The sequence below is a fragment of the Dryas octopetala genome, chromosome 9 (assembly GCF_963921425.1).
Source record: "Dryas octopetala chromosome 9, drDryOcto1.1, whole genome shotgun sequence".
NCBI lineage: Eukaryota > Viridiplantae > Streptophyta > Magnoliopsida > Rosales > Rosaceae > Dryas > Dryas octopetala.
This window is the reverse complement of record NC_141374.1, coordinates 2,571,752-2,597,245: the sequence shown is the minus strand read 5'-3', so window position 1 is coordinate 2,597,245 and position 25,494 is coordinate 2,571,752. Positions and strand designations below refer to the sequence as shown.

Below are 25,494 nucleotides of genomic sequence, written 5' to 3'. Positions count from 1 at the left end.
CAGCCCAAGAGGAAGCCCAATGCGCCAGCCCAAGACTAGCAGCCATGCGCAAGCCATGCAGCCCAAGTCCATCACGCCATGCGAAGAGAAAGCCCAAGGAATCCTAGCTGAAAAAAGAAGTCAAAACCCTGGAAAATAGAGCACCAATTTCGACAGCAATTCTGTAATTCTCCAGAAAGAACCAGGTAGCATGCTATATATGGTTGGAAAGATACGGATGTTAGCTTCGCAGGAAATTTTACGGATTCCAATTCCGAGTTTTCTAGCTCAAGATATGGCCATTTTAGTGGAGGTAGCGCAGCAGTTCCGCGAGCTGAAAAGGGAGTTACGCCCAAAAAGAGCCCAAATCAGCCCAAGGCCCATGCTTGGCCGAAAATTATAAGTCTTGGTGTGCAAGGAATGCACTTATCCCACATTGAAGAGAAAGACAAATCTCAGCCCCACTCTCCTCTATAAATATATCTTTATAACTCAAGGAGGGGGCTCTCTCCTCTTTAATTTTCAGAAACCCTAGCTAGCCTCCCTCTTCCTTTCTCTCTCTTCCTTGTATTTTTCTGAAGCAAACCCTAGCAGCCACCATCTCTTTCTTTTTCTTGTGCCGCAGCCACCATCTCCCCCTCTCTCTTTATTTTTCTTTCTTTTCTTGTCTGGCCGAACACTAGCAGCCACTTTATTTTTGTTTCTCTTTTATTTTGTGCTGAACGGAAGAAGAAGGAAGTAAAGCCAAGCAGCAGCCACCAATACCCAGCCATGCGCGCCACCTTGCCGAGCACCTCAGCCTCCTTGCCGTGGAGCCCAAGGCCGAGCAGCAGCCCATCACGCCACCACCTTGCAGCCGCACCTCCACCCCATCATTCGTGGCTTGATTTCTTTCTCCTTTCCTTTTATTTTAATTGTTTTAATTATGCATTATTTATTTATGGATTTAATTATGTGTAACTGAATCTTGGGCTAGGGCTAGGATGAAGCCCTAGCGATGCTGTTTACTCTCACTATGGATTATTGATATTTTAATTATTTACATGTTGACAAATCTTGGATCTCTGTTTAAATTGAATCTATTTGTTTCGCATCTTTGACTGATCACCTTAGGTTGCATGCATCTAGAATTATGTTGTGAAACTAAATAAGCTCGAAAGGATGATAGTTTCAATAGGCAACAAGTGGATATCCTAAGGTAATATTCATGAGAAAAGGGATCATAGAGGACATAGGGTACATTAATTTGGAGCTATGCGCTATGTGTTTGTCACTCTCACAGATCGTAATGACTCTTGCATGGGTAACAGCTGCCTTAGCTTAGCACTAGGGAACATGCAAGTTAACTGGCTAAGGAAGGCCCAAGAAGCTCTTAGTTTATGCACAGTAAGGGGAGTAATTGCTAAAAGTAACTAGCCAAACCTTTTAGTAGACGAACTTTGTTGACATGTTTATATATTGATTGTTAATATCCATAGTAGAGTGAATGGTATGCTAGTGGTGGATTCTGACCCCTAGTGTTTCTTTATTATTGTTTTATCCAAATTCATTCAGTTGTTATTTTAAAGTTTTGTCATTTATCTGTTAGTTTTTCTAGTCTCAAAAACCAATCAAAACCCCCCATTTGCGTGTGTGAGTTAGAGTTGATTTAATTGAATTTAATTAAATTAGTGATCATAACACTAGTACAATTCCCTGTGGGATCGACCTCGTATTTGTAAGCTTTGCTACTCCGCGATTCGTGCACTTGCGAGTTAACCTAGAGCTCATAAAAGGTTATTTAATTTGCTCAAGGAAAACATACAACAGACACTAGGTCTTAGAGACATCTTTCCCACCAGTATTTCTCTTCAATTGGTGGATATGAACATTGTGTATCCAAGAGGAGTGGTGGAAGATGTTCTTGTGGAAGCAAATGGGAGTGAATTGCCTATCATATTTGGACATGCATTTATGGTCATGGCGGGTGCTAAGATTGATGTCAAAGAAAGGCTTATGACCATGACGATTCATGACACTACCATTGCCTTTAGAGTCTTTGATGCATTGGAGAAGCCATCACAAGCTTATGATTGTTATCGGATTGAAGTGAGGGATGCCATGGAATTCAAAGAAGAAGCAAGAAAGACATGGGGAAATACTTTCTCATGTTAGGATTAGCATTCTAGACCTATTGAACCACATTTGGTGTTTAGAACGTACGAAATCAACATTTCGGTACATACTTGGTCCAATTTCGTCCAAATTGCACGAAAATATGACTAGTAGGCCAGAAAGACATGTGGAAGCACATTCTCATGTTAGGATTAGTGTTCTAGACCTATTAAACCACATTTGGTGTTAAGAATGCATCGAAACGTCATTTCGGTGCATACTTGGTCCAATTTCGTCCACATGGCACCAAAATGTGACCGGTAGGCAAGAAAGACATGGGGAAATGTTGATGTGTTTTCTTAGAACAAAATAAACAATTACCTCATTCTAAGTTTACTCGCAAGTGCACGAATCGCATCAGTAGCAAAGCGTACAAGCACGAGGTCGATCCCACAGGGAATGGTTAATACACAATAAATCAATGCAATTAATCACTAGAATAACTAAATGGGGGGTTTTGAAAAGATGGAACACACGCACACATCACCACACACACGAACACTTTATTCTATCTTGCAATGTTAAGTTTTTAGTTTCAAATCAGATAAGCATGCAATAACCATCCAAGGCTAATGACAGTTAATCTGAACACAACATATTAAAGTTTGACAGCTAAAAAGGTTTGGCTAGTTACTTTCTCGCCATTGTTCTCCTAATGCATAAACTAAGAGCTTCTTGGGCCTTCCTTAGCTAGTTAACCTACATGTTCCCTAGTTCAAGCTAAGGCAGCTGTTACCCATGCAGGAGTCATTAAGTTTTATGAGAACGTCAAACAGGCACAACATATAAGCTTTGACTATTTCCTTATAGAGGTCGCCCAACCCCACTACCAAGAATAATCCCTTATTCCCTTGTTACTTGTGGTTTAGTGTCTTTGACTATTTCACAGCTAAACCTAACAGATAAACTAGATGCAATTACCCTAAGGTGGCCAGTCAAAGGATGCAAACAACTAGTGACGGGGGTTCTAATAGATAGTGGAAATTTAATATGCGCAAACATCAAACTAACAGACCAAGAGACGGATAAACGATTTGTTAAAGCATACGAATCCATTAATCGACCTACAACTAACATGCAAGATAGAATAACTAACCTACATAATTAAATAAAATAAATAAAAACAAAACAGCAACAAATAAACAAAATCCCAATTCATGATTGTTAACGGAAATCAGAAACGCAAATTAAACAAACTTAAGAACATAAACTAAACAACTAATTTAAAGTGCATAAATTAAATGAAACCAGAAACGTAAAGTACACAAGATTAAATGCATGCACGAATTAAAATCAGAAACACAACTAAACTAGATTGACAAATATAAACTAATTGAATTCAGAAACTTAAATGAAATAAATTCAGAGACCAATATCCAACAATAAATCTGAAACTAGAAGGAAAAAGAAAACGAAAATCAGAGGTACAAACACATGGGGGCTGCTGCAAGGAGAGAGGAAGAAGGAGGCACCTAGCAAGCAGGAGGAACTCACGGCAAGGTGAGCTAGGGCTTGCAGCAGCAGGCTGGTCCTTCCCTCTCACTTGTCACGCCACCCTCTCTCTAAGTCTCTCTCTGAATTCGGCTCACCTTACAAGAAAATAAAAGTTGAAACTAAAACCCTAAAACAGAAAAATTAAACTAGGAGAAGAGAGGGATTTCGGCTGGAGTGTAGGTGAAAAAGTGATCCCCAAAAGTCTGAATGAGAGGGGCTTATATAGAGGAGCCTTCCTTGAGAGGCAAGGAAGAGGAACTTGCGGCTGCTAGGGTTTGCATCTCCTAGTTCCTTGCGGCTTCAGCTAGGGTTAGCTGACTAGGGCCTTGCGGCATGGGCTGCTCCCCCTTGGGCTTCAGTGGCTCACGCCTAGCCTAGCTAGGGTCCCTCTTTGGCGCATGGGCTGGTAGTCTTGGGCTTTGGGCTTGCATGTTGGGCTTCCATGTTGGGCTTCAGTTACTTGCACAAGATGGGTTAGGGTTTCACTCCATGGGCTTCCATCTTGGGCTTGTCACCTTGGGCTTGCGCATGGCCTTTTGTCTTGCTAGGGTTTGCATGGCATGCATGCGCATGCATGGGCTGCCATCTTCCTCCTTGCGCATGGCCTTTGGGCTGCTAGGGTTTGGGCCCATGCATGTGCATGCATGGCCCACTTGGTTTGGCCCTCCATTTTTGACTTCCCATTTTGCCCCTCATTTCCATTTGAATTCAAATTCATTTCTTCCCTCCATTCATTTCCATGGATGTCCACCACCTTCTGGAAGCTTCTGGAACCTTAAACAACATTTCCTGGTGCAACTAGGATTTCTTGAAAATGAGAGATTCCTTATCCATTTCGACTTCTCGTAATGACCATATTGCCCCTGGGGTCTCCTAGTGTCATTAGGACTCCTTTCCCTAGTTGGGTTAGGTTTCCTAGTTCAACCAGGATTTCCTGTTCGAATCAGGATTTCACATTTCTGGCTCCGCAATGATGGTTCTAGACTTGATGTTTCCTAGTGTGACTAGGAATCCTCATTTGACTAGGATTTCTGCACTTTTCCTGGTTTGACCAGGATTTCACTCGTTTTTCTGGTTTGACCAGGAAATGTCCCAAAATGGCTCCATTTGCTTCTTTTTCTCATTTCTGCTTCATTTGACCTGAAAACACAAAAACAAGACAAGAAACACAAAATAGCGAGTTCTAACACTCTAGGTTAAGGAATTAGTATCATAAAGTGATGCAAAATGCACACTCATCAGGAAACACTTTCTCATGTTAGGATTAGCTTTCTAGACATATTAAACCACATTTGGTGTTAAGAACGTACCAAAACATCCTTTCGTTGCATATTTGGTTCAATTTCGTCCAAATTGTGCCAAAATGTGATCGGTAAGCCAGAAAGACATGGAGAAATACTTTCTCATGTTAGAATTAGCGTTTTAGACCTATTGAACCACATTTGGTGTTAAGAACGCACCGAAATGTCATTTCGGTGCATACTTAGTCCAATTTCGTTCAAATTGTACCAAAACGTGACCGGTAGGCAAAATGAACATGGAGAAACACTTTCTTATGTTAGGATTGGCATTCTACACCTATTGAACCACATTTGGTGTTAAGAACACAGTAAAACGTCATTTCGGTACATACTTGGTCCAATTTCATCCAAATCGCACCAAATTGCTCTTGGTCGGCAAGAAAACATTGGGAAACACTTTCTAATGTTAGGATTTGCATTCTAGAGCTATTGAACCACATTTGGTGTTAAGAATGCACGAAATCATCATTTCGATACATACTTGGTGCAATTTCATCTAAATTGTACCAAAACGTGCCCGGTTGGCAAGAAAGACTTGGGGAAGCATATTCTTATGTTAGGAGTAGCGTTCTAGACCTATTGAACTACATTTGGCGTTAAGAACACAAGAAAATGTCATTTCGGTGCATACTTAGTCCAATATAGTCCAAATTACACCAAATTGCTCCTGGTTAGCAATAAAGACATGGGGAAGCACATTCTTATGTTAGGATTAGTGTTCTAGACTTTTAGAACCACATTTGCTGTTAAGAACGCACGAAAACGTCATTTCGGTACATACTTGGTCCAATTTCGTCCAAATTGTAACAAAACGTGCCTGGTTGGAAAGAAAGACATGGGGAAACACAATCTCTTGTTAGTATTATTATTTTAGACCTATTAAACTACATTTGGTGTTAAGAACGCATGAAATCGTCATTTCAGTACACACTTAGCCCAATTTCGTTCAAATTGCACCAAAACGTGCCCGGTTGGCAAGAAAGACTTGGGGAAGCACATTCTCATGTTAGGATTAGTGTTTTAGACCTATTAAGCCACATTTGGCGTTAAGAAAGCAAGAAAACGTCATTTCGGTGCATACTTGGTCCAATTTCGTCCAAATTATCCCAAATTGCTCCCGGTTGGCAAGAAAGACATGGGGAAACACTTTTTCATATTAGAATATGCGTTCTAGACCTATTGAACCACATTTGGCGTTAAGAACGCACGAAAACGTCATTTCGGTAAATACTTGGTCTAATTTCGTACAAATGGCACCAAAACGTGACCCGTAGGCAAGAAAGACATGAGGAATCACATTCTCATGTTAGGATCAGTGTTGTAGACCTATTGAACCACATTTTGTGTTAAGAACGCACGAAATCGTCATTTCGGTACATACTTGGTACAATTTCGTCCAAAATGCACCAAAACATAACTGGTATGCAAGAAAAACATGGGGATGCACATTCGCATGTTAGGATTAGTGTTCTAGACCTATTGAACCACATTTGGTGTTAAGAATGAACGAAATTGTCATTTCGGTACATACTTGGTACAATTTCATCCAAATTGCACCAAAACGTGACCGATATGCAAGAAATACATGGGAAAGCACATTCTAATGATAGAATTTACGTTCTAAAGCTATTGAACCACATTTGGTGTTAGGAACGCAAGAAAATGTTATTTATGTACATACTTGGTCCAATTTCGTACAAATAGCACCAAAACGTGACTTGTAGGCAAGAAAGACATGGGGAAGCACATTTGTAACAACCCGACCCAAATTTTCACTAGAAATTTAAATTTTTATTTAACTATGTTTTTAAGAGGTTTATAAAAGATGTTGGATTGTATTTTAAAGATTTTGAGATTTATTTGGAAAATAAAAAGAGTTTTGATTTAAAGTTTTGATTTATTTATTTTTATTTTAATTTAAGCATGACCAAAAGTTGACTTTTAAAATAAATGAGTTTCCGATTTTGACTTTGGGTCCGTTAGATAGGTTTCGATCCCACGATTTCATAGACACGTAGTACGCTTCGATCTAAGTTACGGTTTGAAAGATACAGACATGTGAAGTGAGGGGCAATTTTGTAAATTTATAAAAGTGGGTTTAAATACCCAAAATCAGAAAAAATTTCTGATTTTTCTCTCTCTCTCTAGAAATTTCTAGTGGCTTCTCTCTCTTCCTTATCTCTCTCTCTCTTTCTTCCGCACTCACTCACTTCTTTCTCTCTCTCTCCCCGAGCTCACTCACCTCCCTCTCTCCTCTCACCGGCGTGGCCAACTCCGGCCATCTTCACGGCGACTGGAGGCCGGCGACCAGCTAACCCCACTGACCCAGTTCTCTCTCTCCCCGTGCTCTCTCTCCTTCGCGTCTCTCTCTCTCTCTTCCCCTTCTTGGCGCGCGACACCCCCAGGCCGAACCATCCTCTCCGGCGAGTTTCCCGACGACCCAAGCTCACTGGTCGACTCCCCACACCGGCGCAGAAATCACCCAGCAGCGAGCCTTGGTCACCTCAGCCTCGCGCGCACAGAGATCAGCCAGAAATCCCAGCCGCTGCCTCACCACTGGCTCGTCGAATTCCGGCCAACTTTTGGCACCAATCACTACATCTCTAGGTGGGTTTTCTTCCCCTATATATGGGTTCTCCTCCCCTTACATGTTTATGGTTTTATTTTGAGCAATTGGAAAAATTGATTTATGGTTTTAGGAGGCCATTTCGGGAATTTCTTTGGGTTTCTGGATTAGGGGTGATTATAGTTGTTATTTTGGGCAATTTTATCTCTAGGAAACCAAATGGATGTTTGGAAATAAAGATTGAATAGATTTGAGAAGTTGGATTTGTAAGGATTGGAACCCATTTCGGGTTTGCTGAGGATTGGCCGAGTTTTAGAGTATTTTTGGTGTGACTTTGGACAATCTCATGTGTAGGAAACCCGATATTGGATGTTAGATAAGAATGTATATGAAGATTGAGAAATTTTTGTATATATAGTTAATTTTTTTGGGCTTGAAATAGCCACCTTGGGCAGCAACCTTTATGATTTCGAAACCCCCACTGATATTCCATAATTTTAGAGTATTTATGATAATTGGTTGATTGGGTTATCGTTATTAGTTATAGTAATTGAGGTTAGATTGAGCCGGGAAATGTTAGAGACGATTGTGGAAGTGTTATTGGTCAATTCGTGTAGATCGTAAACCAATCGCGTAGGAACGAAGTCGAGTGGGACGTTAGACTCCACACACATATCCTTTAAAGGGCGTAGAACCGAGACTAATCTCTGTTTTTGTTGTTTATTTTATAGGCGAGACGACCGTGGCTCGTGACGATCCGGCGGAGGATCGAAGCTAGCTAGGGCTATCACTGTGAGTGGACTAGCTTTTAATCTTTCTGAAATGTTTTATATGTTGATGATTAAATTCCATTACTTAGCTATATTGAGTTTAAATTTAAGCTAAAGGATTTTAAGTTAAAATTTGGTTTTTAAATTCTTCTTTCTTAAATTTAAAATTGATATTTATGGTTTTTGCATTTCAAAGTTTCATGGATTTATGAATTTAGATATTTTGAGTTGAACAAATGTATATTCGATGAGTTTGGTTTTGTTAAGAAGAGTTTTGGAAGAAAAATGAAAGGATTGAGATTTGAATTATGTGTTTGTAAGTTATCGGTTTTCAAACCACCTTTGCAGTACCCTCCAGGTTATCAGATTTAATAGGTCTTTGGGACCCATCACGGCACACACATAGGCTTTGGGCCGTGTGTCGGGATGCTTCGCCCTTTGGGGGCCGCTCTGCGTGCACGTACGACAGAATTTGTGGCTCTGCATGCGTATGACAGATTCTCGGCTCTGCGCATGTATGACAGATTATTTGTGGCTCTGCATGCGTATGACAGATTCTCGGCTCTGCGCATGTATGACAGATTATTTATAGCTCTGCATGCGTATGACAGATCCTCGGCTCTGCGCATGTATGACAGATTCTATGGGTATCTGACTGGTGTGTGTTTTTAACTGTTAAGTATTTTAAGTGATGAGTTTATGGCAGCAAAAGGTTTTTAAGTAAGACGGTTTCAGTTGAACAGTTTATTGATTTTCAATATGTTGAGAATGTTTGAGAAGAAAGTTTTCAGCTCAAGTTATTTATTTATAAATTGACAATATCGATTTCAGTTTGAGAACTTGGACTTTCAAAGTTTGATTTTCAGCTCTAGATTTTATTATTTCACTGAGAAATGGTTTTAAAAACTGGGGGATTTCAAAGGACATTCTAAGGTTTTAGAGTTAAACGTGTGTAAAAGTGTTTTCTGAAAAGATATTAAATCTTTGATTTTCATTTCCATTTAACTGTCCACTCACTGAGCCTATCTCACCGTTTTCTCGTTTTGTCTTCAATTGTCCCCCAGGTAGTAGCATTGGTGGAGGTCGAGCCAAACGCGTCGAGGCATAACATCCATTTTTCATTCCTGGACCCTGTAGGCGCCATGTTTATTTTTGTAAAAACTTATTGTAAATGATTAGTGGCTCTGATAATAACTCCTAAGGTTTAAGTGGGTCCGAGACCCTTTATTTGCTTGTGGTAGAGGTGGCTGAAAGACTTAGAAGTGCTTTTTAACAGGTTTGAAATTTCTGGGTTAGTCCATTTTCAGGGGAGGTTCTGCCGAATTTTCGGTAGGATTTTCCCTGATTTTGGATTCCCACAGGACCTCTTCGGATTTGAGGGTGGAATCCGGGGGCGGTCCTGTCAACATTCTCATGGTCGGATTAGTGTTCTAGACCTATTGAACCACATTTGGTGTTAAAAACGCATGAAATTGTTATTTCGGTACATACTTGGTACAATTTCATCCAAATTGTACCAAAACGTGCCCGGTTGACAAGAAAGACTTGGGGAAGCACATTCTCATCTTAGGATTAGCGTTCTAGACCTATTCAACCACATTTGGTGTTAATAACATACCGAAATGTCATTTCGGTGCATACTTGGTCTAATTTTGTCCAAATTGCGCCAAAACTTGCTTAGTTGGCAAGAAAGACATGGGGAAGCACTTTCTCATATTAAGATTAGCGTTCTAGATCTATTGAACTACATTTGGTTTTAAGAAAGCACGAAATCATCATTTCGATGCACAGTTGGTCCAATTTTGTCCAAATTCCACCAAATTGTTCCCGGTTGGCAAGAACGACATGGGAAAGCACATTCTCATGTTAGGATTAGCCTTTTAGATCTATTGAACCACATTTGGTGTTAAGAACGCACAAAATCTTCATTTCGGTACATACTTGGTCCAATTTCATCCAAATTGCACGGAAATGTGACTGATAGGCCAGAAAGACATGGGGAAACACTTTCTTATGTGAGGATTAGCGTTCTAGACCTATTGAACTACATTTGGTATTAAGAACGCACGAAAACATCATTTCGGTGCATACTTGGTCCAATTTCGTCCAAATTGCCCCAAAACGTGACTAGTAGGCAAGAAAGACATGGGGAAACACTTTATCATGTTAGGATAAGCGTTCTAGACCTATTGAATGACATTTGTTGTTAAGAACGTACAAAAACGTCATTTCGATGAATACTTGGTCTCATTTCGAACAAATGGCACCAAAACATGACCAGTAGGCAAGAAAGACATGGGGAAACACATTCTCATGTTTGGATTAGTGTTCTAGACCTATTGAATCACCACTGCAAGAAAAAAGCCCTTTGACAACGTGCAATGTGCGTTGTTAAAGTAGAAACACAATGTGCACTTGCACGTGGTCGTACGACATGTCGTTAAAAAGTGAGATCCTTTAACAACTTGCACTGCACGTTGCCAAAAAAGGCGATGCACATTGTCACAATGTCTGATCATTCGTTTATAGCGGGTGTAAGACGACGTGTGCACGTTGTAGTCTGGTTAGTCAACAACGTACTACGCATGTTGCGGTTATGTTTCAACAGCATGCAATCGCACGTTGCCAAAATAGGCGATGCACGTCGTCACAATATTTGATCGTTCGTTCATAGCGAGTGTAAGACGACGTGCGCACGTTGTAGTCTGCTTGATCAACAACGTGCTGTTCATGTTGTGGTAAGGTTTCAACAACATGCGATTGCATGTTGTTGTTTATTTTTTGACAACTTTGAATTGCATGTTGTCATTCATATTTGTTTTTTTTTTTTTGTTTTTTTTTTATAATTTGGCAAACCAATGTTAACCACCAATTTGACTTAATAATTAAGTAACAAAATAGTTATTCACCAGTTGTTCAGATTCAAAGTAAAATCATTAATTTGCCAATAATAAAATATTTTTTAGTCGAACTGATAATTAAAAAAGACAAAAGTTAGATTTTTCAATAAACATCAATTCTCCATGTCAAAACTAAACAACAAAAACCAAATCTAGGACAACTTGTATTACAAAAAGCCCCAACAATACTATAACTCTTATGAAAATAATGATCCACTTAGCTGCCAGACTTGCAATCCTCATTCAAAACATGGTCTGAACCGAAAGTCCATTGAAGTTAAAGTACATCTCCAATAGTTGGTGTATCACTCTTCATTTTTCATTGCAGCAGCAAGGTTGACCATACAGATGCATGCCTTTGTCACCACCAATGAGAGAAAAGAATGGCAGTGAAAAAATTTATCAAAAGACATTAAAGCAGCGGTAAAGCTATTTTTCTCTTCAACTAGCAGTGAACAACTTGTTTAAACAGAAAGTTTGGACACACATATGTTTTTACTTACATACACATATGTATACATGCATGTAAAGGGAATTGCTACTACATCAATGAATTTGTTTTTTTCTTTTTCATGTTTAGACATATTTGTTGCTGCTACAAGTGTAGAGAGGTGATAATTTACATATTTGGTGAATTTATATCCTAATGTTTCATAAATGCATGCCAAGTCTACTCCATCAGATATCACAACAAGTGCAAATAACTGCTAGTGTTGAAAAATTATGTTAATAGTGGGAATAACTGCAAGTGTGAATATTCTAGAAATGCACCAAATCTGCGCAACTTTCACAGCTCTCTTGTATGCAAGTGTACCAAATCACACTTTGTGAGGGTTCAGAAATATTACCTTTACTAAAGCAATTTGATGGAGCTTTTTGGCCATGCAACTGTACTTCCTATAGCTTCACCAAGCCTCTTGAATTCATCTGTGGGTCTATACAAATTTAGATTTTCATCAATCACATGGTCAACCCTCACCTTCCAACCACTACAAGAAAAACCTTAATATATATCAGTGAAAAACCGATATCTATTTAGGTTTCTTACCGATATATTGAGTGGTGATATCTATTCCCCCATATTAGATATCATATTTGTTTGATAATCTGATATTATATACAACCATTGTTATCGGATATTAACCATTTCTGATATCTTAAAAACTGCATTCTGATATGTAAGATACTTACGATATCGTTATTTTTTTTCAAACTGATATAAACAAAATATTCAATATCGTCTTGGTAATGAAAATTTGATATAAAAGTATATATAACATATCAGTTTTGTACTTAAAATCGGATATAAAAATGTGTATAACATATCGGTTTTGTACTTAAAATCTGATATAAAAAATCATATAAAATATCATTTTTGTATGTAAAATCTGATATAAAAGTATGTTTTAGTTATCGGTTTTTTGTTTTCTAAATGATATTGAAACTTCATTCCTTATCGTTGCATTTTTACATAATCTGATATGTAATCCAAAGTAAGCTTCTGATATGGATAAAAATTGATTGGCATGCATCCACGCAACAATTAGTAAGCTTCTAAAGTAATCCAACTTCAATTTTTTCATTCATATAAATTAATCCAACATCCAAACTCAAGAGTAATCAAGTTAACAAAAATATATTACAAATCCATCTGAAAATATGGATAGCCCTCATCAATACATGTATACCCCAAAATCACTATTCTATCTCCATAAGCACCTTCACAAAATCCATCTCTAGATCCTAAACATTGCTGACATGCATTAATAAGATTGCAGCAACGGCAGCAAGGATCCTGTAGAATTAATGAGCAGTAGTACATAGCCTGATCATAAGGCTGTTGAAAATTCTTGTCCCAATATGGTAAAACCTTGATTGAGTAGCTTTCTCACTGTTATTGGAATATTACCTTTGTCTCAAAAGCAAGGTTCAGATCCTCAATAATCTCCTTTGCTTGTATACCTGCAAATGCATGCCTAGATTAACTCAGCCACATTGAAATTTGGAAATTGAACACATCCTGCAATTTCAACCAAAACAAACATGGATGGAAACAATGAATTTACTTAATCATAATATACTTAATTTTATACTAAACATATTATTCCTACTTATATTAAACAGATTAAGACTTTTATACTAAGAAAATAATACAAAATTGTGAATTAAGACTTTTATACTAAACAGATTATTCCTACTTATATTTCGTATTAAGTAAGCAATCGCTCTTACAACTTGTATATCTTCACAACACTACCCAAAGAGATAGTAGAAAAGACAGTCACCATAAATTCTCAAAGCAAGAGAGAAAGGGAAAGATAAAGGGAGTGAGAGAAAGATAGCACCTTCAGGTAGACCTCCTCTTGCCAATTGTCTAGATGTGAAATCCGTTTCTCAAATATGGAAGTCAGTGTTCCCATTAAAAAGTAAATAGAACATGCAAGCACTAGTCAATTGAAAAACTACAAAAGTGGTGGTTATATGTAATTCGACAAAGTGTCTTCAATGAAATAGATATCCCAAGAAGTGAAACCTTCTTTGTACAAATTCTGAAACAAGAATAATCAAGGTAAAAGTCCAACTTCCAAATAATTCCAGAAAATGACAATGATTTCCATTTAATAAAAAAAAGGACGTATTTAAGATATTTTTACTGCACATACATACACTTCCTAGAAGCTATCTAATACAGTCTTATTTCATAGTTTGTAAATGAAGCAGTCAAAAGTTTCATAATATATTGCAATAAGTTAACAACTGCAAGAGCAAATAAATTATTGCATTGATAAAAGATATGAGAATCCAAAGAAAAAAAAAAGTTGCAAGAGAAAAGAGACTTCTAGGCTTCATAATGAAGAGAAAGTCATGTCAATCAATAGACATTACTATTGACCTTCAGCAATCGCTCAATCTTTTCATCTTTCTTAGCAATTGTGTCCTTGAAGGATGCTACCTGCAAGATTTAATAGATAATTACACAAATGAATAAAAAAATGTCCTCTCTAACTTCCAAGGGATGCAACATTTTGTCAGCTTTGCACCATTACTACCATGCAAAATTTCACCATGCCAACTTTCTTTAACTTCTGAGGGGGGAATGGGGGATGCAAAATTTTCTAGCCTAGCTCTTACATTCATTGCAGTTCTATTCCATAATCCCCAAAAATTTGGTAGTCAATAGTATGAATTGTGAAAAATAACCTCTCTAATGATGCTTTCATGGCACAAAGCCTTTATTATATTACACTGAAAAAAAAAAAAAATCCCACTCCACCACCCCACCGCAAACCCCACCACTAAGGGCTCCCTCACCATTCAATTTTCTACATATGTGCATTATTAGCTTTGTATTTGTAACAGAATTAAACCTTATATATAGTTTTATGAAGATTAATGGATCAATAATTACCTACTCGCTAACCAGCTCATTAAAATTAATGAAGAGAAGTAACACCCCCAAGAAAAGTAAAAATTTTCAGTTTTCAATAAATATGATAGGGGAAGACTAGATTAAGTTGACAAGTCATAGTCTCTGTGAATGTGTGAGTGAATGAGGCAGAGTGTTTGTGTGTGTGTGGGTGAGAGAGAGACACTAGGGGGTGAGGTGGGGAGATGTCAGACTTAGTCCAATTGTAGCTGTTGGCTTGAAAGCTATTTTCATGTTTATGATTAATTACTCCATTGGATATTCCTCCCTGATTGTCAGCATATACAATGTCAATGTACCAGACATGCTCAAGACAAACATTTTACCAACTTAATCTACATTTAGAAGTAACTAATATTTGAAATCACCAAACATACTCAAGACAAACATTTTACCAAATTAATCTACATTTAGAAGTAACTATTTGAAATGTAGAACAACTACCTGTATCCCACCAGAGCGATTTATTCTAGTCCTGATTTGTCCTTGTTCAGCCAAATATAACTCATCATTATGTTCACTCCCCGTTAAAGAGGTACCTACATGAGCATAAAAACCTACTCAAAATACAACAGGAGGGAAACAAATAAAAAAATCCATAATAATGAGAATGCTAGAAATCATTTTTTAGTCACCAAGTCCAATTTAAGAGCTTTATAGGCAACCACCATCCAAAAGTAGCACAAGTTTGTGATTCTTAACCTGCAAACCCACTTCCAATTTCAAAACCTTTCGTTGCAGGTAATGACATAACAGCTTTAGCAAATTCAACTTCAAGTTTGTCAAAAACTGGCGAACCAAGACCCTGAGAATGAGAAATTAGATTTTGAACACTCTATAGATGACTTAATGAAGATTTAGAATATTAATAAAAGAGCAATATAACTAAGTTTTCAGTTGTGAACATGCATATGCATACATACACACGGGCAATTCCTAACAATGCACGTGAAAACCACCAATAGATTCCCCTCTCACCCTAACAGTATCAATGGCCTCAATCATCTTCTCTGCATATTCAAACTACGAGTGTGTCAATATATGACTCCCACTTATTATAGCTAGTCTTGAAAGGCTTGTTACACAAAATTTTAAAAACTAATATCTATTATTGCACCTGATCAAGTGTCAAAGAGTAAATAATGATCAATCAAATCCTCTGGGAGAACAACCTTGTGAATTTTGAAACATAAGAAATAACTTGAAAATGTGACAAACATTAGGGAAAAACTAGGTTTAGAAATTACAAAACAACATCAGTTTCAATCAGTAAAAGTAAGTGCAGATAATATCTTACGGACTCACTGTTTCCTATAAGATTCTTAAATCTATGACAGGCAAGATTTGTAATTAAGATAAGTTATGAAACTAGCATGTGAAACTAAATCTGCAGTATGGTAAGATTCTCACATATGATCATTCTAATAAGTAACCAACTGAAGCATACAAAACCACGTCAGAACTACTTGGTCTTTCTTATTAAACAATATAATATGATTATGAAACTATTACTCAGTTAATCAAATTATGGCCAGTGAAATAGAGAAATATAAGCTATTGAACCTGGAACTATGGCACAACTCCTCAACTCCTTGGATAACGCATCTACTTGCTCTTTTCTTGATACCAATGGCACATAGGCAAGGCAAAAAGTGTGTTTAATTTTAGGATGCACCAAAACTACCACGCACAAATAAAAAAAAAATAATAAATTAATTAATATAAATAGTATGCTGGTACATATTACAGCCTTATAGGCAATTTATATTCCTCCAAGTTTAACTGTGACATTCAGCTGAGTCTACGTACATCTTCTAGAAGGACTAGAAGGTTAATACAGAGTTACATATATCTTTTATGGCTACAGATTATGTTAAATTGACACATTGTTTTCTTTTTTAAAAGTTCATTGTCAAAGTATCATGTAATGGTATATCCCTCAAACGAAAAAGCATACCTTTCCTGTTAAGAGTAGCCACAGAAGGCCCTCAGGCAAAGGTTCACCACCAGGCTTTGCAGTTGGCAATACTTTCTGGCATTCTGGAATTGACAAACCCCTAAAGCGAATTCCCTACAAAACATCAACCAATATATCATATTACCATAATTATGTCAACTAATTAGTAGAGTGGTGAAAGAAATTCCCTAATTCAATAATTCATGGAATTTCAAGACTGAGTAATTCAAATATAGTCAGACCATTATAATTCAAATATATACCTCATCTAGGTCAAGTAAGGAAGTTTCCCTGTGAACAAAACTTGTAAACATAGCAAGATAGTTTCCTAGCAAATCTTTCTCAGTACAGATCCTCCTAGTGAATTAAATACGTGACAATATCCTGTTTCAAAGAGAGAGAAACTGAAAACCAAGAAAACCCCTAATTTCGAGAAGCAAACGAACCTAAAAAAATCCCTAATTTGAAGAAAAACCTAAACAACAGCAAGAGAGAAGAGGACAGAGAGAAAGAGAGAACCCAAGAACCCCAGGAGAGATAGAGAGAAGAGGACATAGATAAAGAGAGAACCCAGGAGAGATGAGACTGAGCTTACCTTTTGACGCTGCAACCCAGGAGGATGAGATAGTTCGCGCTTGACCGCCGGCGGCAACTTCGACTTCGACGACAAGGTCTGAGTGAGAACGAGAACGAGAAAGAAAGAGATCGAGAATGGCGGCGATCGAGTGTGTCTCAGTTTGTGTTTGAGAGGGTGAGAGAGAAGGAGATGTTTGCATAGAAAGGAATGTGGGTGTGTGGATATCGTGACTGGGGTTGGGACACACTTAGCCAAAAATTTTAAGTTAGGGTAAAAAATTCCCCCGTGTTTTATTTTTGTCAAATATAGATATCAGATATGATCTTTACATATCAGTTTTTTTAAAAATTTAATCAACAGTGCAAGATTAAGATATCGAAAAAAAAAATGGTGATATGTTAATCAGCTTAGACATCGTCTACAAAATTAACCGATATCTAAAAATCTACGATATCGGTTATTGTAAAAACTGATATTAAAAAAGTGATGTCTATTACAATTTTTCTTGTAGTGAACAATCACGTCCAAAAGGCATATGATGAACTTTAGTGCTTGGGTCAATTGATGCAATGTGTCCTTCAGCCACAACTTCCTCAGCTTGAAAATTATACCAATGTAAGAGCTGACATTTTGCATTTTGAAGATTGTTGGGTTGGCCTTGCATAGGACGAATTCCTTCTTGTAACTAAAATTAGCAAAATTAAAAAGACTCAAGATTGATGGGCTGGTAGTTCATCTTAAAGATCAATTAATATACCCTACTATATAATTATCATTTAAAACTACTTACTTGAGGAGTTGCATTTTGAAGGTCATGGGTTGGCCTTGCATAAGACGACTTCCTTCTTGTGACTAAAATTAGCAAAATTAAAGAGACTTAAGATTAATGGGCTGGTAGTTCATCAATAAGATCAATTAATATACCCTACTATATAATTACCATGTAAAACTACTTACTTGAGGAGTACATGTATGTGAACTTATCATATCTTCTACATTCTTGCTCTGGTTCTGTAAAAAGAAAAAAAAAAAAAAAGATTGACATATTAAAGTGCTTCCAGCTTTAATACATTGGTCATTAGAAGAGTTTGGTACCTCTTGATTTTGTTTCAAAAGTGCTTCCAGCTTAGCTTCAATTGTTCCCATCCTTTGGTCTTGAGATTTTACAAAGGCTTCAAGCTCCTTAACCCTTGCATTGCCTTGAATAGCTGCATCTACTCTGGAGGGTGTAGCACTGAAACCAAGTCCATGAACTCATCCACGAGTTTTAGGTCCTAAAACTCTGGCAAGACCATCATCCCGTATAGAATCTTTTGTTAGTGGATTATCCTTTGCTTCATTACACTTCTTTATTTGTTCCTATAAATATGGAACATAATTTAGTAAACCAACATTACTAATACACAAAGGAATTAAAACAAGCCTGTAAAAAAAGATAAATCTGTGGGGTTTACCATTATGTCGCCAACAACTTCATTGACAGGTGTTCCGTTCTTTTTCTGGTACGCTTTGGTCCATAAGTCCACTCTTGTTATTTCATCAGGATTTGGATGGTTTGCTTTCTACATGAGAATCCATTAGTTAACTAAGATAGATACATACATATATATATACATATATAATAAAAACAGGTTTCATCATTTTCCAAACTTGTAATCTTACCATTTCATTCTTCAAGCGAGCGTAGCCTTTACGACTCATTGTATGAGTGAATTTTTGCTTCTTTCTCATTGCTCTAAATTTTTCACTTTTGACCTATAAAACAAATAATTATAAGGATGAAAGATATGTAATAAACAATTAGAGATCGTGTCTAAGTATATTTAAGGTAAACACAAAAGAGAAACTTACTTGAAAGTCAGCTCCAAGTCTCTTTTTGACAAAAGTGTCCCAATCTGTACTTGATTTCACACTTGCTGGCTTAATAAGTCCGAATGCACGTCCCCTATTTGGCATACGATTGGCTTTGATAAGTTGACGTGTTATTTTTAATTTATATTGTCTCCAATATTTCCCCATCATTTTAAATATAGTGCCTTTATGCGCATCATTCACAATGAAGGATTGCTGCAATATATGGATAATAGCATCTAGTTAAATTTCTTATTGAATTTCTAATTGAATAGCAGACCATAGACTTTGAAAATTTACTTGTAAATGCAAACCTGGATTAAAGACCAAAGATCATCCTTCAAATACTTCCACTCTTCGTTCTCAAGATTCTTCCAGTTTATGGAAATAGGGACGTGCTGACGTGCTATGACACCAAGAAACGACACAAATTTATCTGAATTTGTGCCAAACGGTTGTGAGATCGAATTGAAAGCCACTTGCATCTTTGGGGCTGGGCCCTTAGGCAATCGAAACATTGTAGTTGAACCTCGTTTTTTTTTTTGGCTGTGTAAATTGAGTGCCATTTGCATGTAGTATTGGCTGCACCTCTTCATCATTCTCCTCTTGGGTTATCCCATCATTTCTTGGTGTTGTAAAGTTCAGTTGTTTTTGTTGTGTAGATTTTCCACCATTTGCACTACTCTCGAGTTGGTTCTCTTCATCAGCGAAAAGAGCTCGGCGTTTATTCATTAATCTTTTTCCAGCTTTCTTAGAAGGCTGCACAATAGAATCACGTAATTAAAAGTGTATTAGTATATGTGTCAGTATAAAAGAAGCATAAATGTTGCTCCTTTTTGTACAACTTGTTTTACTTGGAATTTAGCAACGAATACCAAGTTGTAGCTCGCAAGTATACGAATCGCTCATGTAAGCATAGCGTATAAGTACGAGGTCGATCCCACGAGGAATAGGTAAATACACATCAAACCAATTCAACTTACCAACTAGAATCACCAAACACACACACACGGCAGGGGGGGTTTGTAGATTGTTAAACTCACACACACCACATACACACACACACACACACAATTGCAATGATAAGAATTCAAAATCCACACCAATTGATGGAAATACAACCAAGCAATTCAAGATAATGCATAAATGTAATAACGTTTACCAGCCGAAGGCCTTCTTGAGGACACTCCTAACTATTGTTCTCCTTATGCATATACTAAGAGCTTCTTGGGCCTCCCCTAGTCAGTTAACTTGCATGTTCCCTAGTGTTAAGCTAAGGCAGCTGTTACCCATGCAAGAGTCATTAAGTTTTGTGAAAACGATAAACACATAGCGCATAGCTCCAAATTAATGTACTGTATGTCATCTATTGTAACGACCCGACCCAAATTTTTACTAGAAATTTAAATTTTTATTTAACTATGTTTTTAAGAGATTTTTTTTAGGTGTGGAATTGCATTTTAAAGATTATGAGATTTATTTGGAAAATAAAAAGGGTTTTGATTTAAATATTTATTTTTATTTTAATTTAAGCTTGACCCAAAGTTGACTTTTAAAATAAATGGGTTTTCGACTTTGACTTTGGGTCCGTTAGATAGGTTTCGATCCCCCGAGTTCGTAGACACGCGGCACGCGTCAATCGGAGTTACAGTTTGAAAGATATGGGCGTTTGAAGCAAGGGGCAATTTCGTAAAATGGACAAATTGGGTTTAAAAATCAGATTTTTTTTCTAGAAGATTCTCTCTCTCTCTCTCTAGAATATTCTCTCTCCCTCTATTTATCCTCTCTCCCCGCACCCTCTCTCCCCATTTTCTTTCCTCTCTCCCGCACCCCCTCCCTGGCGCCCACAACCCAGCAGCCACCACCTTCGCCGTCGACCGCCCCTCGCCGGCCAGCCTCACCAGCGTGACCCCACCCCACCGCGCCGAACACCCCCCCGGCCTTCTCTCTCCCCGAGTTCTCTCTCTCTTCTCTCTCCTCTGCGCGCGGCCAACCCAGCCAACCCAGCCACTTTCGGCGGCTATCCCATCGACCCCGACCCCTGGCGACCTCCCCCGTCGGCCGATCAGCTCGGCCCGACCCTCTTCCAGCCAGCCCAGCTCCCACACGCGCGAGAACGAGGCCAGAGGAAGCCCAGCCCGCCGCCACTGCTCGCCGGATTCCTGCCAAATCTCAGCCCATTTCATCCCTATATTTGGTGAGATATCTTCCTCTTCCTCTGGGTTTTCATTTTCCTAATTGATGTTGATTAATTTCGAGTATATAGGAATTGGAAATTTCTGGGTTTTGAAGCCATTTCGGGTTGTTCTTTAATTTTCGGACTAGAGGGCTGTTTTTGTCGTTTTAAATAATAAATTTTATTCCTAGGAATCCCAATATTGGTTTAAGATTGAAGGATTGAGTGGGTTTGAGGAATTAGGCATTTCTTGGTTGAATTTGGAGTTGGGGCAGCCACTTTGGACGGCTCCTACAGTGAGTCCGAACCCCCGCTGCCATTTGTGAATAAAGGATTAATTTTGGGCAATTGTGGAGTAAGTTATTGATCTTGGTTAGGACGTTTTTGGTTAGGCTGAGCCGGGGAACTTCCGGAGTGTTTATGTAGGAGTTTTGGGTCTATGAGTGGAGTTTGGGAATCGTCGAACTAGAATGGGAGGCGGGTGTGACGTTAAGTTAAGCACACATTTACATTTAAGTGCCTTGAGTCGGAACTAATTATATTTCGTCGATTGTCTATTTTATAGGCGAGACGACCGCGGCTCGAAACGATTCGGCAGAGGATCGGAGCTAGGATTTTGAAAATGCTTATGGAAGTTTATAATTTAATTTATACTTGTTTTCTAATTATTGTTTGAGAAATAAAAATCTTTGAGTTGGTTGTTTAATCCTTAATAAGTTATAAAAATCGTATCATTTTAGTTATTCCGTGATGTTGATTTTAATTTGGGATTTGACCAATGGCAATGGATTTTGGATTTCAAAATGTGTTCATAAATAAGTTTTGAAACCTAGATTTACATGTTGATTTTTTTGAGTTGTTGAACTTTGGAAAAGAATCTAGTCTCTTGTTTTATTCACGTGGTTTATTTAATAATTTGGGTATTGTCGAAAGTTTGGATTTGTTTCATGTTTATTTGAAATAATACACCTTGGCATTTGATTTAAGTTTTGTTGGAAGGTTTCGAAAATATTTGCTTTCAATGAGAAAAGGATCTATTATTTGGTTTATGGAGAAAAATGGTTTTCAAACCACCCTTTGCAGTACCCTCCAGATTTTCAGATACATAGGTCTTTGGGACCCATCACGGCACACATATAGGCTTTGGGCCGTGTGTCGGGATGCTTCGCCCTTTGGGGGCTGCTCTACGAGCACGTACGACCAGGATTTGCCTGCACGTGCTGATTTTATTCACACGTGTGTATGGCCAGGATATTGCCTGCACGTGTTGGATTTACTCCACGCGTGTGTATGGCCAGGATATTGCCTGCACGTGTTGGATTTACTCCACGCGTATGTATGGCCAGGATATTGCCTGCCTGTGCGATGCAGGAATTCCGCACAGGTGTATGGCCAGGTTATTCAGGGTATATAGCATGGTGGAAAATGAAATTAGTATTTTCAAGAGTTTAAATATGGATTTTAAGTGAGAACCTACTTTTCGAGTTTTATAATGATTTTGATTTTATTATTACTGTGACTTGTTATTTAGAGGGGTGGCTTTTGAGAAATGAGTTTTGATTTATCTTTGTTTTGGGTCTCATTAGTTTTACAACTCTCTTAAAGTATGGAAATGATTTTAAAAAGTGACATGAGGTTTTAGAGTTAAACGTGGTTTTGAAAGATTTTCTGAAACATAAATTTTACTTATGTTTTTTTTTTTTTTTATTAAACTGTCCACTCACTGAGTTATCTCACGGTTTATTTTGTTTTGTTTTAAATTGTCCCCCCAGGTAGTAGCTTTGGTGGAGGTCGAGCCAATCACGTCGAGGCGGTTACATCTCTATTCCTTCTCGGACCAGTAGGCGCCTTTTAATTTTTGAAAAAATTCTTTGTAATAGATTAGAGGCTCTGATAACCACTTTAAACTTTAAGTTGGATTCTCTGTGAAATTTGTTGGGTCTGAGACCCTTTTTGGTTGTGGTAGAGGTGGTTGCGGTTTAGAAGTGCTTTTAACAGGTATCGGAATTTCTGGGTTAGTCCATTTTCAGGGGAGGTTCTGCCGAATTTTCGGTAGGATTTTCCTTGATTTGGATTCCCGCAGGACCTCTCCGGGATTCAGGGTGGAATCCGGGAGCGGTCCTGTCATCTATGATCCCTTTTCTCATGAGTATTATCTTAGGATATCCACTTGTTGCCTACTGAAACTATCATCCTTTCGAGCTTGTTTAGTTCCACAACATAAATCTAGATGCATGCAACCTAAGGTGATCAGTCAAAGATGCGAAACAAATAGAGTCAATTTTACTAGAGATCAAGGACTTACTACATACATCAAATTAAATCACAAGTGTCACCATTGCATAACTCACAATTAAAGTTTCATCATCCAACTTAGCAAAGCAATAAAAAAAACTCAAAACATAATAATAAAGAAAATAAGAGATCTAATTTCCATTATAATAATTAAATCCACAATGAAAGCAAGAACAAGCTAATTAATTAAAGAAAAAGAAGAAAATCAAAAGAAAAACAAAGAACATCACAAGAGGGTGGCAGCGGCACAAGAGAGAAGAAGAGGAGAGACATAGCAGCAAGGAGGCTCACGGCAAAGGTGAGCTAGGGCTGCGGCACATGGTCTCTCATTCTCCCTCAAGTGGCGCCACCCTCTCACTCTCTCTCTCTGAAATTCGGCCTCCCCCTCTCTCTCTGAATTCTGAAAAAATAAAAATATGGGAACCCTAAACAATGAGAGAATAGGATATATTTATAGAGGTGAGATGAGGATTCCTTGGGAGGCAAGGAGAAGACAAGGTGCGGCTAGGGTTTCATTAAAAGAACATGGGCTTAAGTGAATTTCTTGCTCCTTAAGACTTCTAATTTTCGGCCAAAAGTGGGCTTTGGGCTGATTTGGGCTCTTTTTGGGCGTAACTTATTTTCAGCTCGCGGAACTGCTGCGCTACCTTCACTAAAATGGCCATATCTTGAGCTAGAAAACTCAGAATTGAAATCCGTAAAATTTCCTGCGAAGCTAACATCCGTATCTTTCCAACCATATATGGCATGCTACCTGGTTCTCTCTGGAGAATTACAAAATTGCTGTCGAAATTGGTGCTCTATTTTCCAGGGTTTTGACTTCTTTTTAAGCTAGGATTCCTTGGGCTTTCTCTTTGCATGGCGTGATGGACTTGGGCTGCATGGCTTGCGTATGGCTGTATGGGATGCACATAGGCCCTAGGGTTTCAGTGCATGGGCTGCCACCTTGCATGGCGTGATGGACTTGGGCTGCTAGGTTTAGGCGCATGGGCTTGCATAGGATGCGCATGTATGCATGGGCTACCACCTGGCCATTAACTTCCACATAGGCCCATGGCCCATTTGACTTGATGACATGTCATAGTTGACCCTTGACCATTGACTTTAACTTTCCATTTCGCCCCTCATTTCCATGGATGTCCACCACCTTCTAGAAGCTTCTGGAACCTTGACTTGATAGAGTTGACTTTGACCAACCTTTCCTAGTCCCACTAGGATTCCTTGTAGATGTAGGATTCCTTGTCCATTTCAACTTCTCATAATGACCATATTGCCCCAAGTGACCCCTAGTCTCATCAGAACTCCTTTTCCTAGTAGGATTAGGTTTCCTAGTTCAACCAGGAATTCCTGTTTCAATTAGGATTTCTCATTTCTGACTTGACAATGATGGTTCTGGGCTTGATGTTTCCTCTTGTGACTAGGAATCCTCATTTGACTAGGATTTCTGCTCGTTTCCTAGTTTGTCCAGGAAATGTCCCAAAACGGCTCCATTTGCTCCTATTTCCTATTTTTACTTCATTAGACCTAAAAACACAAAAACAAGATAACAGACACCAAAGTATCGAGTTCTAACACTCTAGGTTAGGGAGTTAGTATCATAAAATAACGTAAAATGAACACTCATCAATAAACCACTAGCATAAACACAAGGTGGCATGCCTTACCTCACAACCAGATATCTTGTGGCCTGGAAAGGCTTTAGCAATGATGCTATGAAGCTATTGATCTTTCAAACTAGCAACAAACCTGTTAAAAAAAATAGACATATACTTGATTTAGTGATGAAGCAGTAAATTAAGCTATTGTTCTCTTCAACTAGCAACAAACCTTAGAAAAAAAAGACATGTACATGATTCTAACTAGCAACAAATATAAATCAGAAAATCCATAGGAGTATGCAAAAGAAAGATAGCATATATTAAACTCAACATGAACTAGCAGTCCAGCTATATATAAATACAAATTGATCAAAAGACATTAAATTTCTTGTACACCAATTTAATGCAATCTTTATATTTTTTTTTTAGCCATCACACAAATTGTTACA

General features: G+C 38.0%; 1 long non-coding RNA gene and 1 pseudogene across 1 annotated transcript; both read right to left on the bottom strand.

The window, feature by feature from the left end:
* Positions 1-12,017: 12,017 nt before the first annotated feature.
* On the bottom strand, positions 12,018-19,542 carry LOC147273166 (uncharacterized; annotated as a pseudogene).
* LOC147273167 (uncharacterized) lies at positions 14,779-16,635 on the bottom strand. The gene is made up of 3 exons (XR_015119737.1): positions 16,549-16,635; positions 15,036-15,130; positions 14,779-14,859 (listed from the first exon to the last, which is right to left on the bottom strand). It is a non-coding gene; the product is annotated as an uncharacterized LOC147273167 (long non-coding RNA).
* Positions 19,543-25,494: the final 5,952 nt, after the last annotated feature.